The 19,619-nt window shown below is 43.1% G+C and overlaps 1 long non-coding RNA gene across 3 annotated transcripts; it reads left to right on the forward strand.

Annotated features, from left to right (window-relative positions):
- The first annotated feature begins 836 nt into the window (after positions 1-836).
- LOC146545136 (uncharacterized) lies at positions 837-18,893 on the forward strand. Of its 3 annotated transcripts, none has more exons than XR_014881716.1 (6): positions 837-2,309; positions 7,613-7,753; positions 8,405-8,504; positions 9,154-9,381; positions 13,007-18,288; positions 18,463-18,893. It is a non-coding gene; the product is annotated as an uncharacterized LOC146545136 (long non-coding RNA). The 3 variants fall into 3 exon arrangements; XR_014881715.1 differs by having other exon boundaries at positions 1,854-2,309; positions 13,007-13,145; positions 17,350-18,893; XR_014881714.1 differs by having other exon boundaries at positions 1,870-2,309; positions 13,007-18,893.
- The last annotated feature ends 726 nt before the right edge of the window (positions 18,894-19,619 follow it).

Here is a 19,619-nt window from a genome sequence, read left to right on the forward strand (position 1 = left end):
GAGCAGCTCAGTGTTTGTTTCAGCGTGAGAGGTGGCTTTGCTAGTGCTGTAAAAGCTTACTTCGTCTAGATTTATGGGGGAATGGTATCTTAATAAAAGTTGCAGCTGAAGAAATCATCTCTGAGCTTCCAAAGGCAGCTCCAAATTTCTCCTGGAAGCAACCTCCCCCTCATCTCACCAAAGCAGCTGCAGATGACAGCAATGTCCTGGCTCTCTCTGATGCCATTTCCCTGGCTGTTCCTCTGCTTCAGCCTTCCTCCCAGCCCTGCTGTGCTCAGCCACCCCCTCTGCATAGTTGGAGCTCTCCTCCAGTATCAGAGAAAGCAGCGTTCCCTTACCCAAGCGATACAAACCACTTCCATCTCCAGCCTTTTGTTAAATTTTGGTTAAAATATACTGTCAGGTATACTTCAGGAAGGTAACTCCGTGTTCCCTCTTTCCTGTACACTGTCCATAATGCACATGTGTACACCATCGTGGGCACATCCCTTTGGACCATCACTTTTTTAGGGAAAGGATCATATTGTTAGCTGTTTCTTTGATATAGTTGTCAAATAGTAGCAACAGAGATCTCTTAGCACATCATTGGCTCCCAATGACAAACATCTTCAGTGACATCCAAAATCACAAGCGCTCTACAGATCCCAGCTATTCTCATCTCTGCGTTAACTGCCTTTTACCCCCAGTGCAATATGAATAGATTTAGAATGCAGGAAGTCAGGATGAACTGAAATATTAATATAAGTTTCAGGAAGCCTGGGTACAACATAGGCATGGACTTCCATGGGCATGCCATGTTGACTGATTCTACAACATGGTTCTATGTAGAGAAATCTGGAACAAAATGTCTGGGCGCAAGGTTGCATTTAGCTCTGGGGATTAACTTACAGTGATCTCAGATACTGTTTACAACATTGTGTGTTCATGGATAACTCACTGATTACTACAGTTAAAAACATTTTAGTCTGAAAAGAAAGTTGGATTGGAAAATGTCTTTTTGCATTACAAGCTTTCTTTAAAAGGACTGTTGATTGCCCCAGTGCCTGACGTGCAAATGAGTTAATAATGAGGAAGGCTAGTAGATTCTGATGTGCCTTGAGGTTATATTGTCTTTGTTTTTAACTCTCTGGTGTCTCAAGCTGAGCAAATAGCAGAGCTGGTTCAGCTCGTGATAGGGTTTGTCCTTGTGCAAGTAGCTTTCACCCACTGCCCTTATCTGATGCTTTATCTCATGTTTGTAGAAGCGAGCAAAGCCAAGAAGAAAATTGATGCAGTGTCTTTGTTGATGTTACCCTTGACTCCAGGTACAAACATCCTGGCCATTCCCAAGTAACATTTCAGCTTTGTCCTACACAGAGCAGTATTTATCCTCCCTCATAGGGTTTGTGTGCCAAGTATGCTCTGGCTGATGGTGTAAGTAATGAATTCTCACTTTTTCAGAATCTCACGCTTTGCATATCAGCAAATTCCATTTGAAGTTATGCCAAACCTTTCCATCAGGAGAAAAATTTCATCCTTTGATAGTGTGTATGGTATGGCAAGAGATGTCTCTCAATCCATCCAGCAAAATTTCCTCTGAGTGGCCTTCCTGCCATGGCTCACGCTGCTCCATTACCCAACTCATCGAGCTGTGGTACAAGTTGCAATGCTATGCCATCTCTTCTCTGCACGGTGCTCCTGTCTGCTGATAAGAGCAGATACACTTGAAGCATTCGTTATGGAAGATCTCTGAATTCTGATCCTCCAGAAGACACCACATTATTTGTCAGAAAGGCTCTTGAACAACTTGTGGCTGGTTTGTGAATGGTTCTGAGCTCGGGGACATCGTGACTCAAGTTTAGGAACTTAATATATGTTCTAATCAGTAATTCACAAAGGTACGGAGTGTTCTGGTTTACTCTCCCAAGACTGATTCTATAACTGATTCTATTGTGCACCATTAAATCTTGTTTTATCAGTATAGCTCCAATATATATAATTGAATTGATGGGAAGGGCTAGCAAGCATGGTGGCAGGGATGCATATTGGCCACGAAGGTGCCCCATTTCCATAGAAGTTCCTACAAACAGAGGATGGGAAGCACCTTCCCATTGACTCCAGCACTGCAGGGTCTGGATCTACAATCACTTTTCTGATTGCAGACATACTTTGGTCTGCGTTTGCTCTCCTTGGCAGTGATTTGTAATGTGATTATAATGTATATTTACACACACACCCTCTTAGCACTGGCTGCCGAGCCAAACTAGGAAACGCTGCTGAAATAATAAAAGCAGTTGATCCCCTTCCTGCTTGAAGGTTAATGCTGCACGGTGAGTGAAAGACTTTTAAGAGTTGTTTTATTAAGGGAATAAATGGAAACCAGGAGGTGTTTTAATGTCAGTGATTTCACGAAAAACTAGGTGTGGGGATTTTTCTTTTTCTTTTTTTTTCTTAATTCCTTCTTTTCTCTTTAGAACAAATCCCTGTTAAGAACAATAAGATTTTGTGACATCTCCTCATGGGAAAATGGATAAATAAATCTTTCACTGTCAGTACTCAGATTGGAGGGAATGGGACTTGAAAACTCAGGATTCCTGGTGGAGGTCAATCGGGGGGGATGAAGAGCAAGAGAAAAAGGTTAAGTAGATCAGCCTGATGCTGTATCTAAGACATTTACATTCATCTGCTGCCTAAGCTGGGTGTGCAAATGCAGGCAGGAAGAACTTGGACCTCTCCATCACTTCACCTTCCAAAGTCGCAGAATCGATCTACAGGAGGAAGTGCAGAGTCCTGGGCTGGTGGCGGCTGTGGGGGCACACGGGAATGGGAAGGGGAAGTTACTGCGTAGGACCAAGCTGGCTGAACTTGTGTGCTGCCTGGTACTGCTGTGTCAGCATCCTCAGAGCTTTTGGACGTGGACGGGGCCAGCAGAGCTGTTTGACACTGGCAGGGTTTTGTGGCACTGGGCAGGATCCAGCTGCTGAGTTCCTGGCTGCCGTGGGGACAAGGATTATGGATTTAATGCACCCTCATGCTTACCCCAGTGTAAATCAGAAGCCACTCCGCTGATTTCTTTGGCATGGAGCCAGCCCGGCTCCTAATGGGGCCATTCATAAGAATCCCATTACCCTTCCAGGGGGGAGTGTGGACGCAGCCCTTGCCTTGGGAGGTCGCAGTCAGCCCGGTGGGGTTATCCTGTGAACAGGAGGGAAGAACCAGCCCTCGGGCCTTTCCTTTCTAATTCTGAGCATGCTGCCAGCACTTAACCATGGCAATAATTATCCCACGAGCCTGGAATTCCCTTCTCAGGCTGCATGGAGTGACCCCTGAGAGAAACGGCTGCAAGAGTACAGGAGACCCAAGCGGGCTGCCCACTGGTTTGTCTGAGCATGCATAGCACAGTCTGTGGGATGCAAACAAAGGGGTGGCTAATTTCCTGGAGAAAGCTGCAGGAAATCATCTCCTCAGCACAAATCTGCCACGTCAGGTGAGAAAAAAGGGAAAGTTTCCAAAACAACTGCCTATTTGGATTGTATACTCTGCACGCAAATTAACCTCTTTGAATGGGGTCGCTCCGTTGTTATTATTATTATTTTTAGATACACAGTTAAAGTTACGGTTAGCTTTATCCCCTCCTGTGTTATTGTTGTTACACCACATATTAATGCAGTGCTTCTGTAGCTGGGAGAAGGATGGCTGAATTGCAGTAACAGGCTACAAGCAGGAGGAAAGCGCTGCGGTTTGGCTGGTCCACTCCTAGATATACACCAGCACATCTGGACAGGAGATCATGTGACAAGTAGGAAAGCCAGAAACATATCCTGGATACTATAAAAAATGGGTCCTGTTAAATTAAAAAGGCTTTAAATATTGGCTCAGCTGGTTTCTGTATAGCATTTTTAGTAGTTTTGGAATGTGTTGCAAGATTTGTGATCACCAAGAACTTGATTAAATATTGCAAATCCATTGTGTTGTTAGTTTGTTCTCATGGGCTCTGTGTGTCTTGCCAGTTCTCCCATACTCTTGTAACACAAGACATGACTTCTAATTCTGGATGAGAACTTTGTGTCCTCAGAATAACTTCTGAGCAGAAAAAAAAAAAAAAAAAAAAGAAGAAAAGAAAAGAAAAAAAAGATTAAAAAAGAAGAAAAGAAAGAAAAGAAACCAAACACAACAGCAAAAAGTCTCTGCTTTTGCATAACATTTTGGACACTTCCAGTGCTATAGCAAATTTTCAGCTGCTGTAAGATGCTAGACATGACTCTCTCTGGTTAAAAGCCAATGTGTTGACTCACAGAAATTTTAGTCCTCGGCCAGACTAGTTGCTAAACTTCACTCATGTCTATTCACGACCTGCTATGAAGCACTGTGGCTATACTCGCAATCTTACTTTATTCCTGAATGACCCAAATATTCTGGATAACCTTTGGTTCAGATTTGGACATTGTTCATGGTCTGCTTCCATTCTTGCACACGTAAGCAACAGCCTTACTGGAAGAGATTATGATTCTCCAAGGAGCAGTGTGCCAACAACATTAATGAATTGCTGCTGTGGCATCACATAGAAAGCTATTGAAATATCATGTAAATAATGGCCTGACAGGTTTCCTAAGGGATCGTTGTGTCCAGTTTCATACTCTGGTTCTAGTTCTCAGCCTATGCAGAGGAACAATAGGAAATACAGGAGCAGATGGATCGGCAAAAGTATCTGGTAGACTTCAAGCTCAAGCTGGGAAGAGGACATGAGGACACACTACTAGCATGAGTATGTGACAAAAGCTGAAACGTGTTAGGAACAAAATTAGAGAGGATAAAATATAAAATTAATTGAAGGTAGCAGGAAAATTCAAGTGAATTGAGTAATCATTCTGTAAATATGACAGTAGGAAGAAGACAACCAAGGAAAGTTGTTGTATTACCCAGTAGAGGAAATAGCTATTGTCAGATGCTGTTAACAACATGGATATGCTTAATGCCTTTTCAATCAATAAAGTTTTCTTTAAAGGTTTAGACCTCATCTTAGGATGATCAACATCAGTAATAATGTGTACCCCCATGATTTACATATTTGCATATTGGTTAAGCCCAATAAATCAGTCTAGGGTGCTGAGGGTGCAGCCTCACATTCCTTTTCTTTGGATGGGGAATGCACTTTTAGAGAAGATCTCCTAATCAGTTCCATTTGTAATGATCTGGTTGGATTTCCAGCTTATGATTAACCTCAACAGGAATAAATGTTTTCAGAGTGTTAATCAGTAATTGTTAATAAGCATAAACCTTGGCACCAAACTAGGGCTAGTCTGAGGATAAATCCCAACACGAAGAATTTGGTTGTTGGAACTAACTGTTTCGTACAACTAATCCACTCCTATTGCACCACAGTGCTTGCACAAGCAGACAGAGCCTGAAAGAGCAGGGTAAAGAAATCTTACAAATGTTTGCAATTATCTTTGACAAGTTTCTGGCAGAACGGTGAAACTGATATTGGAAATAGTGCCCATTTCAGAACGATGAGAAATGAGAAGCCAGGGAAACACAGGTCGGTCAGCTTACATTTTCTTCTCAGAAAAGTTCTGGAATGAGCAAGTGAACAAATTATTATACATGGAAAATACTAAGGGGATGAGCAGCAGCCAGTAAGGATTTGCCAAGAATAAACCAACCTAGTATACTTTCAAAATACGAAAACAAGTCTTCTTGATTGGAGAAAAATGAAGAAGTGTTTCGTAAGCAATTCTGTTTCACTTGTTATTCTCATTAACAAACTAAAGATATTTGGAAGCTGGACTGGATAGCCCTCAGAGATTCCTTCCATCTCTAAGGATTCTATGATTCTGTGATAAAGTCCAGGTGGAATTATGTTAAGTGTAACAGTGTCAGCATTATTACATGTGTGGAGTAAGCCAGAACCTGACAAAATTAGAAAATATCTCTTGACAAGAGATTTCCACAGATGTCAGTCCAGGAAGTTAGGTACATTAAATTTGCAATGAACAAGGCTGGAAGAGATTGCAAAAGTCATCTTAAAAGATGTTTCAGCACTATCATGAACACTGCCATGTCCATCTTGGTCTCTTCTGAGAATGACCACTGTAGAAAACACCTAGGGAGCGCTTCTTTATCTGCTACCCCCACCCTTATTAAGTATAAATCACAGCTTCAGGGAAACTTATTTTACTCCAGCTTCAGGATAGTGCCCAGTGGAGACCTCACAACTCCCTGATCATTGCCTAAAAAGTCATGACTTAATCTTAGAAACATAGCATCACCAAGGTTGGTGATTGAATCTTGGTCATCCAGTCCAACCATCCACCTACTGCCAATATTTCCCCACTAAATCATGTCCCTTGGTACAAGATCTAGACCGTCCTTAAACATCTCCAGGGAAAGTGACTCCACCACTCCCCTGCACAGCCCATTCCAGTACGCAACCATTCTTTTAGAGAGGAAATTTTTCCTAATATCCAAACTGAACCTCTCTGACACAACTTGAGGCCATTCCCTCTTGTCCTATCCCTGTTATGCAGGAGAAGAGGCCAACCCCTACCTTGACACAACCTCCTTTCAGGTTGTTATAGAGAGCAATGAGGTCTCCCCTGAGCCTCCTCTTCTCCAGACTGAACAACCCCAGATCCCTCAGCCACTTCCCATGACTTGTGCTCCAGACCCCTCGCAGCTTCCCAAGCTGGGAAGAAGTGTCATTCTGCCTGGGGGTAGATAGATCCTAACAGAGGGATCTGGACAGGCTGGATTGCTAGGCTGAGGCCAATGGGATGAGGTTCAACAAGACCAAATGTTGGGTCCTGTGCTTTGGCCACAACAACCCCAAGCAATGCTACAGGCTTGGGGTGGAAGAGATAGAAGACTGTGTGGAGGAAATGGACCTGGAGGTGTTGATCGACATTCAGCTAAATATGAGCCAGCCGTGTGCCCAGGTGGCCAAGAAGGCCAGTGGCATCCTGGCTTGTATCAGAAATTGCATTGCCAGTGGGAGCAAAGAAGTGATCATCCCCTGTACTTTCTCTGGTGAGGGCACACAAGTGCAGCCCCTCCTATTGCTCATGCTGTGTGCATTGGTGTAGATGCACCTCAGCTGAGCCTTTTGCCTCACCCTCAATCATTTCCCCAGGCTCAAATCTAGCAAGCCTTGTTTTATCTCATTCCCCCTTCATTCCTAGTTTAAAACCCTCTCAATGAGCCTTCCAGCTCCTGGGCTAGGCTCCGTTTCCCCTCTTTAAGACAGGTGAGACCCATCTGCAGTCATCAGGCCAGGCATCAAATAAACCACTCCATGGTGGTGGCTTACTCAGTAGTTTACTGGGATTCATGTGTTTCTGAGATGAGTTTTCCTGCTCCTCTCAGTATGCCTTTCTGCCACTGAGGGGATGGAGAAAAACACCACCTGTACTCCTGCTCCATCAGCTAACTGCCCCAAGGTCCCTTCTTGCTAGCCCTCAGGCTTCTCTCAGTGTCTTCATCGCTGCCAGCCTGAACCCTTAGTAAAGAACAACAGAGGGGCATCTTGTTGAAACCTTAACTTTGCCTACAGGTGTTCTTGCACGCTGCACTTCACACTTGCATAGCGTGAAGTTCTGGATCAATAGATTTACATCAGGTTTTTCCTAATTCACAGAGAATTCAGTCCTGTTCTTCCTAAATCAACAACAGAAGGATGTGAACCACAGAATGGTGATGAATGACCAAGGTACCAGCTGAAAAAGATGAGGATTGGGAATACTCTGCCCTGTTCTACAGTTGCCTTGTTTGAAATGCTGTGAGTGGAACAGAGAAGCATGTGCTGCACAACTATCTGTCAAGAGATTCTTACACTTAGGCTATCTGAGACATTAATTTTACACATTCTTTTGGGGAGCCATCTCACACAGTGTGTATATTATGGTTCCTCTTAGAGAAGCTTATGGGAATCATTGAGCGCCGAGTATTAGTCACCAAAATGATTAATAGAGACCTAAAGGTTCACATGCACATACTTCCATGTTAATGAAGCCCTCATGCTTTATTCATGAAGCAGAATACAATGCTCCGGGAATAGTTCTCCCCAATGTTCTTTCCAATGCTCCCATTTTTAATGCTGTAATAGACACTGATTTATTTGAAATCAGCATAAAATATGTACCATCTCAATAAACCCCAAAGAGATTCTCAGACTTTCTTGAGTGTTCTCATCGGACAATAAATCACAGAAGCAATAAAGTATGTTAAATAGCTTAACCAATCGTGAAAAGCAGAGCCATCAAATGACTTACTTAAATGGTAGTAGGACATTAAATAAATAGGAGATATTAGAGTCTTTAAACATATATTTCTTTCTCACAGTTACACAATAAGTATGACGATGGGGCAGTGGGATTCTGAGACATACATAAAAATGATAACAGAAATACATATTTCTTTTCTTTTTCAGTTAAAACTGATGTTTGTTTCTACATTGTTCTCATTGGGAACAAGAGAGCTTTGGGAGGAAACTTGGTAATAAAAATGGAAGAATAATTCCTTTCCTCTAGGTGAGAATAATCACCTTGGAGTATGTGGGTGTGTCTTACTATGTGCAATGGGAAACTGAGCATCGTTCTGTTTTGTATCTTTGGATGGGATGTATATCATCCACTGCCAATGTCTACTTCATAGCCTAGTCAAGCTAACTTCTCTTTCAGAGCTGGATTTCTACATTAGTTTCTTTTCCAAGCATCTCTATTCCTACTTAACAAGCATCTATGTAAGACAAATGCTCTAAACTACAGTGTTTGAAAGCTTTAAAAAAAAAAAAAAGTTTCTGTATTTATTTATCTTTGCTACATCCCATAAAGAAAAGGAAGTAATACTGTCACCTTGTTAAAATGAGGAAAGTCTAAGGGTTATATTAAGGAGCCTCCGTAGGAAATTTTCAATGTCTGTTGCCAAAATTTAGATCCTCAAGATCCTTGGTGTTTTAAGGTAATGTAAAAAAACTTATATTTCCTTCAGAAATGTAAGAGCCAGGATGGGAGTCAGTTAACAGGTCAAGACCTGTGTATTTGAAGTTGAATTGCTCTTTAGCCTTCACTGACTATGCCAGCTAGATCTCCAACAGTTATAACTGAAATGTAGAGATCAGCTTGCCAATTCTCATCTGACTGATATATCTTCATCTGAATCTCAATCTCATCCTAACAGATATCCTCTACCATAATTCCAAAGCCTCTGGGATCTGTACTGGGTTCACATGGCAGGCGAAGAACTGGATCTCAACAGTGGATGACTTTGTCTGATTTACAGATTTCTCAGAGGAGCCAACACCAACCCCACATCCCATCTGTGGGAGAAAGGATTGTCCTCAGAGTTATGGCCTTCTTGGAGCTTTATGGCGCCTCTAAGTGTGACTCAGGTCAGCGTGGGAGAAAGGTAAGGCTGGGCATAAGGCCCCTCAGTGTGGCTGTAGGGTCTACTGCCATTTTCCACTGTGTGCAATTCCAAAGCTGAAACCTCGCCCTCCACTGTGGAAAAGTTCTACACAATTGTTGGACATAGAATTTGTCACTCTTCATCTGCCAAATTTTTCTCCCTCCTTTTCAGATCTCTACTATAATTAATAAATAATATATAATACAAAGGTTTACTATCTGTATTTTATATGCCACTGTATTACAGTCAAAAAGCCCTGTATATATCATAGAATCATAGAATCACAGAATCACAAGGTTGGAAACGACCTATAAGATCATCTAGTCCAACCGTCTTCTCATCACCACTGCTACCACAATGGTATGTGGGGCTATAACTAGTAAGTAAGTGTTCTTAGTAGACAAGATCATCTCCTTCCTAGCTTCCTTCCAGTACCTGAAAGAGGCTTACAGGAAAGCTGGAGAGGGACTGTTTATAAGGGCATAAGCAAAAGGACAAGGGGAAGTGGTGCTAAACTGGAAGAAAGTAGATTTAGACTATATATATCAGGAAGAAATTCTTCACTATGAAGGTAGTAAGACACTGGAACAGATTACCCAGTGAGGCTGTGGATGCCCCCTCCCTGGCAGCACTCAAGGCCAGGCTGGATGGGGCTGTGAGCAACCTGGACTAGAGGGAGGTGTCCCTGCCTACAGCAGGGGGTTGGAACTGGGTGATTTTAAAGGATGCTTCCATTCCAAACCATTCTATGATTCCATGATTCCATGATTCCTGCTCCTGAACCTCTGACTCACTGCAGCCATGAGTCAGTGCATGAGCCTGACACTGGCACAGATGATCAGGGAGTTCAAGTTTGATTGCAAGTTTGAGGCATGAGCTAAAATGGTGCTGTAGATGTAATCAGGGAAGAGTATGGCTCAGCAGGTACACAGCACTCTTAAGAGAACAAAAAAACTAAAAGCCTGAATTGAAAGCCAGCGAGAGGATTCAAATGTAGAGCTTTCCACACTAACACTGAGTGCTCTAAGCTATGGGTAATTATATTTAAGGGGAATCCCTGATATAGAACAATGGTGAAGCTGATAATAAGAGTGGAAACAGACAGACTCCTGCTGGAATATGCACTCATCATCCTACAGCCCATTCAGAGGGGCTTTTTTTGAAGTAAAGGCTGCAGCCTGTTCACCACATTCCAAAGTAACTGATAGACCCATTGCCCCTGGATTTTTAATCTCATTTTAACTCCATTAATATCTTCCGTACGAGCCTGCAGTGAGTTCCCCAGATTAATGATATTTTGATGAAAAAATACTTTTTATTGCAAGCCTGCAGCCTAATGACTTCACGTGGTGTTTTCTACTTCCCATCTTCTATAAAACAGAAAACCTATTTTCTTTCTCTGTAAGACTCACAATTCTACAACCTTCTATCAGTTGTCTTTACCTTTCCTGATCTGCCTTTCTTTTTGTTGAGATTAATTGAACAAATCTGCAGAGTTTTCAACAAATAAGATCAACAGGCCATAAAGCAGATATCTTCTGCTTTATACTCTAGGGCCTGGTGCCTTGCTAGCAAGCTCTATCTGGCTATTTGCTATATGGAATGTAAGCCTCTTCCTTACCTAATACCTTTACGTTTGCTTATTGCAGGAGAAATTGATTAGAAGTTCACCTGAGCAGGGGTGGCCACTTTCTGTGTGTTTTGGATAGGAGCACTGTGTTGGTTGGCAATAAGAAGCCTGTAACATCTATCTCCAACTAACCACTGCGTTGGAAAAATACTTAATGTCTATCCAGTATGTTCAACTGGTGAGAGCAAATGCAGACACATGGAATGTGTGGGGCTGGAGACACATTGGGGTAGCAGGTCCTGTGCACAAATTCAAGTTTGCTTAAAAGTGCCCATGAAGAGAGATGGGGGAACTCCATATCATGACTCTCTAATCTTTCCTTACCTTCTACTGATTCTTGTTGCCCCACATAACAGAGAGTGCTTCGTGAGTTCTCCTATTCACAAAGAAAAGCCGCCAGTCCTTTCACAGGTACCTACAGGTACCCTCACTCCCTGCCAACCCTCACCCTGCCTGCATTGTCTCTTTTCTGAATCCCCCACCTGTTCATCCCCTCCAAACTTGAGAGGTGTTCTTTCATGAGAGCAGGTCAAAATGAAATACAGACACAATTCATTTGAGTGTAAGGTGGTTGCTATACCCACTAACATATACTTGACAATCAACATTTTTCCCTAGGCCCTCTGATTTGGGTCACTCCCTTTTCAGCTCTTCTTGCTGCAGATCTGCCCCTTCCCTTCTTTGAAGTCCTGTACCCTATTCCTAAGCTGCCATCATCCATGAATTTCACTCTTTAACTTTTCTTGAAAGCCCTTTCTCCTCATCTTCAGGGCTTGAGATTCCATGCCAGATCAAACTCTCTTGCCCTATATTTCTTTGTAGAAATAAAGTCTCCCTTCTGCTCGTTGTGCTGGTTTGGAAAACTTGATCATGACTGCTCTTATGGAAAATCTTTCTAAAAGAGATGTAGGTAGGAGAAAAAAGGATTATGTCTGGAAGGAGAGTAGGCCTACAGGAGCTTAATGATTAGCCCTTTGGCTGCAGGAGAAACACATCACTAGCTGGTGATATCACCAGTGGTAGTATCTCACAGTCCAATGCAGAGTCACTTGGACTCAGGTTCTGCCCTTGATTACCTACAAAATAACAGCAACGGTTTGGCAAAACCTTAATTCTTTGGCTGGTGCATGGGCAGGCTTACAGTTAGGGTATTCACCTACTAATGGATTCCTCAATGCTAATGAAAAGGATGAAGACTTGACCCACATTTGCTGAAAATTAGTAGTCATTTCACCACTAATTCCATTCATTCTGGCAAAACTCAACAGGCAAGAAAAGACAGTATTAGTAATTCTTAGCTTGGGGAAAATTTTCTTGGCACCCACAATTCCCCTGTTCTTCCAACTGTCTCAAGCTGTTGGCTGAAGAATTATTTTCTTCCAGACATAGTTTTTTTCTCCATGTGTATGAGTGTGCATGACTGCGTGTGTAGGGAGCAGGGTGAGTTATTGTGGCTTGACTTAGTCAGATCACCAGGTCCATTTGCACAGTCATCATATGTGTTTCCACAGGATTATACAACATAATGGTCACTCCAACTTCAGTTTGGCATGCTGAGGGTTGACTCCTCGTCCCACCCAACTCTCCCAGAGATTGGCTTTACTCCACTGAAGTCAATGGAACTGGAGTAAAATAAAATCATTCAATCATAGAATGGTTTGAGTTGAAAGGGACCCTTGAAGACCGTCTAGTTCAACTCCCCTGCAATGAACAAGGACACCTATTGGCCCATCAGATGCTCAGAGCTCTGTCCAGCCTGATCTTGACTGTCTCCAGGGATGAGGTATCACCACCTTTCTGAGCAACTTGTGCCAGTGCCTCATCATTCTTCTTCCTTACATCTAATCTAAATCTCCCCTCCTTTAGTTTGAAACCACTTCCCCTTGTCCTGTCACAACAGACTCTGCTGGAGAGTTTGTCCTCTTCTTTCTTATAGCCCCTCTTTAGACAATGAAAGGCCATTCTCTGGTCTCCCACGAGCCTTTCCTTCTCCAGGCTGAACAGCTCTCTCAGCCTGCCCTGCAAGGAGGTGTTCCATTCCTTGGATCATTTTTGTGGCCCTCCTCTGTACACCCTCCAACAGGTCCTTGTCTCTCCTGTACTGAGGACTCCACATCTGGATACAGTACTCAAGGTGAGATCTCATCAGCACAGAGTAGAGGGGTAGGATCACCTCCCTCACCCTGCTGACCACGCTGCTTTTGATGCAGCTCAGGATACAGTTGGCTTTCTGGGCTGCGAGAGCACATTGCTGGCTCATGTCCAGCTGCCATCCACCACACCTCCAGGTCTTTTTCAGCAGGGCTGCATTCAATTCTTTCACGTCCTCAGCTTGTATGGATAGTGAGGATTGCCTTGACCCAGGTACAGATCTTACACTTGGATTTGTTGAACCTCATGAGGTTCATCTGAGCCCACTGCTCAGTCTGTCTAGGTCCCTCCAATAGGCATTGTGTCCCCTGTAAGTGTTGACCACCCCACACAGCTTGGTGTCATCTGTAAACTGCTGAAGATGCGCTCAACCTCACTGTTGATGCCATTGCTGATCCCACCACTGACTCCTGAGGAACACCACTTGTCACTAATCTCCCTCCAAACATTGAGGCACTGGCCTCCTCTCTCAGGGTATGATCTCACAACCAGTTCTTCATCCATCAAACAGTCCACCATATATGTCTTTCCAATTTGGAGAGAAATATGTTGTAGGAGATTGTGACAGAGGCCTTACTGAAACCCAGATAGGTGACATCTGGATTTCACCAGATATCACGAGATTCCACCAGATTTCAATCATGCTGGTTGACCCATATCATCTTAGTCTTTTCCATGTACCTTAGCACAGATTCCAGGAGGATCTGCTCCATGATCTTTTCTGGCACAGAGGTGAGGCTGAGGCTGACAGGTCAGTAGTTCCCTGGATCATCCTTTCTACCTTTCTTCAAACTGGATGCCACAATGACTTTTTCCAGTCACCGGGGACTTTGCCTGACTGCCACGACTTTTCAAATATCACGAAGAGTTGCTTGATGACTGCATCAGCCAATTCCATCAGGACTCTCAGATGAATGCTGTGGATTCAAATCAGTGCTGTGGTGTAAAAGAATCAAGCCCATCTGACAATATTCCTTTAACAACCACTGCACTCAATGCAGTTCAGATTCTGACAAGTGGTATCTTATACATGGTTTCATTACTACCATGATGTGACAAACCAATATCCACTTCTCTCATGATCTTAAGAGGAGTGAAACTTGACATGTATATCTGTTTTCGTTTTTGGCCTGACTTATCTAGTTTTGAATGGTAGCAAGACCAGAAGGAAAGAAAAATATGTAGTTAATGTATGTATTAAGTAACCAAACAAGAAATACACAAGTTTGCGCGCACACACAAATATGAAACACAAACGTCCTTCAAACCACCATGTTAGTGCAACAGATAAGATTCACCACCCACTGAAACCTCTGGACTTGAATAAAACTATGGGAGAACCGATGCTGAGCTGGGAGCAAGCTCTGCTCTGTGCTCTGCACAGCCCCGGGCTGCAGCAAGAATATTAACACCATTGCACAGAGAGGATTTAGTTGGGCCAAGAGCAGCACTGCATCGTGGCTTTGTTGTGTTTACCAGCGCAGTTTTCAAATGGACTTCAAAACAATGGGATGAGCCTCTGGTCGAAGTAACTGATTTCAGATAGATTTATTTGTCTCCCCTTTCCAGGGGAGGAGCTGCAGAGGAGCCAGTAACAAAGCGCTGAGGTCTGCAAGGTTTTCCCAAGAGTGAGTAACAAACGTATGAAATCGTGCAGGAGAAGGCTATAAATCAGGACCCAAAGCGATGCACTGTCCACGGCAGCAGCTCTGAAACTTCAGCAAGACATTTTTTGAGCAAGATTTTGGAATTTTGGTGGGCTCTGACCTGCAGTTTTCACTTCCAAAATAACTTGACTTTTCTAAAGTGGTAATTTCATTTTCATGATAATGCTAAACTCAAGCCACATGTGCTTTAATTTAAAGCAGGACTCAGGCGGCGGGCCCTGCCAAGAAGCAGTAGAGAAACATGCTTATTCTACTAGTTTGCTTGAGGCATTCAGCATTTTTGAATGCCTAGGCAGAAATATAGTTTTTAAATAAGCCAATCCCAGAGAGAGAGAGAGAGAGGGAGAGGGAGAGCAGGAGAGGGAGGGAGGGGTGGAAGAAGGTTGCAGTACATTTTTGCATTAAGCTTTTGTTGCGTTGGCTGGCTAAATCAGAACTGATGAACTGGCAGTAGAACAGATATTATTTATGGCCTTCACTGGCTATTCTTTTTTGACAGCTAAGGTGTTGCCCACATCCCTTCTCGTTTTCAGATGCAAACTGGCACGTTAGACTTTGTCGTGGCACAGGCTATTGGATTGCTTTAAGCTCACACTCAGTCGCACAGCTCTTTCTTCTAATTAAAGCCAAGGGAGAGACACACTTACAGCCCTTCTGGCGGCACTTGTAGCGTTTTTTTAACTCTCCTGGGAGGTCCAGGAAGGCAACCTTGTCTTTTTATTTACTGTAAGGAAAATAAGGGCATGGTAAAGGAGGAGAGAAGAAACAGGAATGAGCGGACAAAGAGGGAAGATATTTTTTCACCTCCTTCAGAAAACTGGAGGCTCAGACTCTTGGTTTTTGGGAGAGCTTTGCTTCAGGTGAGAAATCAGCTTCTTCCACTCACCCAAGTGCCTTCTGACTGCTTATATCTTCCATCACACAATCAAGGTTCTCAGCTGTGCCATTGAAGAAGGAATGTTACCTTCAACGTGCAGCAAATTAACATTTGCTTAAAATCAGAGGTCACAGGATCAAATCCTGATTTCAGTGACTTCTGCAGAGGCCTGATGCTTTGCACTAGCTTCACACATTCATAAAACAGATGTAGGCGCTTGATAGAGGCATCAGCATTTCCGAAAAATATCACTGGTTGTCTGCAAGTAGTGAAAACGTGTTTCACTCCAGTGGCTTCCAGTTCGTTACATTAGAGGTGCTCTTGATTTATACCTCTTATAGATTTTACTCATCTGAATGTACAGCTGTTAATTAGAAGCGTTGGTGCAAGCAACATTCACTTCTCTGCTGCACCCATGCAAATGCGCTGCCCCAACTTCTGTCTATACCACCATGGTGACTTGGCACTAACAAGATTCCATAATGTGATATAAACAAATTGCAGACAGAAACACATGTTATTAGCTGTTGACCGAATGTCCTCATTTTGAGCTATCCCACTGTGGCCATGTGTGCCTGACACATTCCCCCACATCACACACATGTGGGGCATTAACGCTTCGAGTCAGGGTTTCTTCGTCTACTTTCTTCATCCCTGTCCTCACATGGCCCCAGTGGTTAATTCCTGAACCTTATGCTTAACATCACTGTCCCAAACCCCTACAGTGCTCCCCAAACTTGGACCCTGCCATTTCTAGCCAGGAAATCTTCTCTGTGTGCCAACTTCACAGTGCAGCATCAATTTTCTGTTTCCATTGTGTCAGCTGGAAATGGGATCAGCATGGAGGATTCAGCTGGGTTGAAGCAAATGCTGTGATAGACTCCAGGTGATTGCTGTCATAATTTCAGTATTCCACACCAGTCTGCACATGACAAGGTTTTAAAATCCCTTGAAATAATTTTCCCATGTCTATAAATAAGATTTGAGTTTTGATCTTAAAGAAAATAGACGGTGTTTTACCAAAGAATTTCTAATTTTGAAAGGCTGAGAGCTGCTTTTCCAACAACTCTGCCCTGGCCCTGCAATGGGCAGCCCTAAGACCAGTTGTTTTACAGCAAAATATCCTCAGTAAGAAGTATTTAGAAAAAAAGAACCACAATGCCTCAAGACAGACATGATTCAGTGATTTCCCAAAACAGAGATTTTAAATAAATATTGCATTACATCCTTCTGGTTTTGTTTTGTTTTCATAAGCCATCAGTAACATACATGTAGCAGCTTCCAGGAAGGATGTGCAGGTAGTGAATTATCCATCAGAAATGACCAGGGGCTGAAAGATCCAAGCTTCCTTCTCTTCCTGAATTCCCTGGCTGGCAGGCTATAACAAACATACGTGCCGCCTACACACTGTTTTAAAAGAATATTATTAAGGTTGCAAATCAATTCGTAACTCAAATATGAACCTTAAATCATTCCCCGTGTGTGTATGAATTATATAAGACTTTAATTAAAGGTACATCTAGCACATTTTCCTCCACCTCATTCGGAATGGATGGTGCTCTCCTAATTCAATACTTTGTTCTCTGCTTATTATCTGAAGTGTGACCCCAGGTCTTATTTATGGTACAAATCTCATTCTGCAGACAGAATTATTAATTTCCTTCTGGCTTCCCTTGTGGGGCTCACCACTGCAGGATCTGAGAGCTTCACAAACATTCACCCATCACCCTTCCCAGAACGGTGAGTGCGACCATTTGTAGCATCATGGAATCATAGTATGGCCTGGGTTGCAAAGGCCCACAGCGCTCACCCAGTCCCAACCCCCTGCTGTGTGCAGGTCGCCAACCAGCAGCCCAGGCTGCCCAGAGCCACATCCAGCCTGGCCTTGAATGCCTGCAGGGATGGAGCATCCACAGCCTCCTTGGGCAACCTGTTCCAGTGCCTCACCACCCTCTGCATGAAAAACTTCCTCCTCACATCCAACCTAAACCTCCCTTGGCTCACTTTAAAACCATTCCCCTTGTCCTATCACCACCCACCCTCACAAACAGCCGTTCCCCCTCCTGTTTATCCGCTCCCTTCAAGTACTGGAAGGCCACACTGAGGTCTCCCTGCAGCCTTCTCTTCTCCAAGCTGAACAAGCCCAGTTCCCTCAACCTTTCACTCCTGTTGGTCTGTAGAGGAGACAAGGAACAGGGAGCCTACAACACCAAACACGAGATTTGGGAGGACACATTATGAAATTCATGACCTGAGTTTGCACACAGAGTTCAGCTGAAGTCAAGAATGATCAACGTTTTTGCAAATCAGAGTGTACAATCTTATCAGATATCTAGAAAATGAAAAATGTTAATAGCTTGTGGGAAAAGTTTGGTATCAGTGACAAGAAGGGCTTAACAGTCAGCAAGATAAAAGAGAATCCAATTCAAAGAATTTAATCAAGAGATCATTCTCACTGTTCCTGCAACCTTCATTCTCCATTCTTTTCTTGTGCTTTCCAGGCTTTGAACGCAATACTCAAAAGAATATCGCTTTGTCCAAAGAGTGAGTTCCCAAGGCAGAACCTCAATGAGCAGAACGAGGTGGGGGTCAGTGGGAGACACAGAAAGCAACCAAGTCATTCAAATCTACGTGAACACCACTTGGGCACAAGAAGCCAAACTGAAGAAACACAAAGCACTCTTAAATCTGGTGTATTAAATCTGGTGTAAGAAAGCCTTTGTGTTTTCCTATAGTTAACAGTTATTCTTTTCCAGGTATTTAAGAAGATTGCTTGGAAAAGTGGACATTCCCAGAAGAGGGATGATCCTGGCAGCCTTGCAGGCCATCCTCTGCATCGCCCTCACAGTTGTGCCACATGAGCTGATGGCATCGCTGGGCAGAGGGAAGCCCAGTGCCTTGAACTGTGAATTGCTGTTTTTCAAAGCCTGAAACTTTGCCAACCCTGGGCAGGTTCTCACAGGGATTGCAAAAATCTCATCTCACCCACAGCAGCCAGCTGGCTGTAAAATGGGAGGCTGCCATTAGAAATCAAAGGAAATGACCAGAATTCAACGTCAGAAACTAACTTAGCCTTCTTGGAAATGGCAAACCATCTCACCCTGCTTTTTTTGTTGTTTTTTTTTTATTTGTTTATTTGTTAATTTTAAAATAAAATTAGTTGTGAACCAAAAACATAAATGGAAAATTTCAGTCCCAACACAGAATCTTGAGAAAGTCACAATTGAGAATTAGGGTGTTTTAATAGCATTTGCAGGCCAATGTTGAGAGGCATTGTGACAAAGGATGTTTATACATTCTTTCACTTGGAGCCATTATATGATCTTAAAGATATGGCAGAAGTTACCTTTTACCCATGCTTTGTTACAGTTCACTTGAAGCAATAAAAATAAAAAAGGAGGATCACAAAATGTAATCCATTATCAGGTGGTTTAATATCTCTGCTTGTCTTGGTAGTAGTTTGACTGCTGTGGTTAACATAGTGAGAAGAACATATGCAATGTAAAACCTCAGATAATTACTACATCTATTCCCATTCTGAGATGAGACCTTAAGTCAGCCATTTCCCTTATGGTATCTAGATAATTGGCCTAATTTTCAGAGGTGTGGAAAGCTTACAGATCTCTCACGTTTAACTAGCATAACTGGAAAATTACACCTCTTAGCTACACAAATAGGAAATGAGTGGCTGAACTGGAAACTCCATGACTTACAAAGTTGACCTTGGTCTTGAGGTGTTCATTATCCTGTCTACACTGTACAAAATCCAGTGGGAAATGTGAGTACTGCAGAGAGGCACAGCTTGATGCCCGCAGATTGTTGCTTGGCCAGATAGCTCCCCATTAGGCCAGGAGTAAACTTATTGTTTCTTGCTACCACTGGGATTCCTTCTAATGAGCTTTCCCACATGTCA

Source organism: Meleagris gallopavo, chromosome 2 (genome assembly GCF_905368555.1).
Source record: "Meleagris gallopavo chromosome 2, MGAL_WU_HG_1.1, whole genome shotgun sequence".
Classification (NCBI taxonomy): domain Eukaryota; kingdom Metazoa; phylum Chordata; class Aves; order Galliformes; family Phasianidae; genus Meleagris; species Meleagris gallopavo.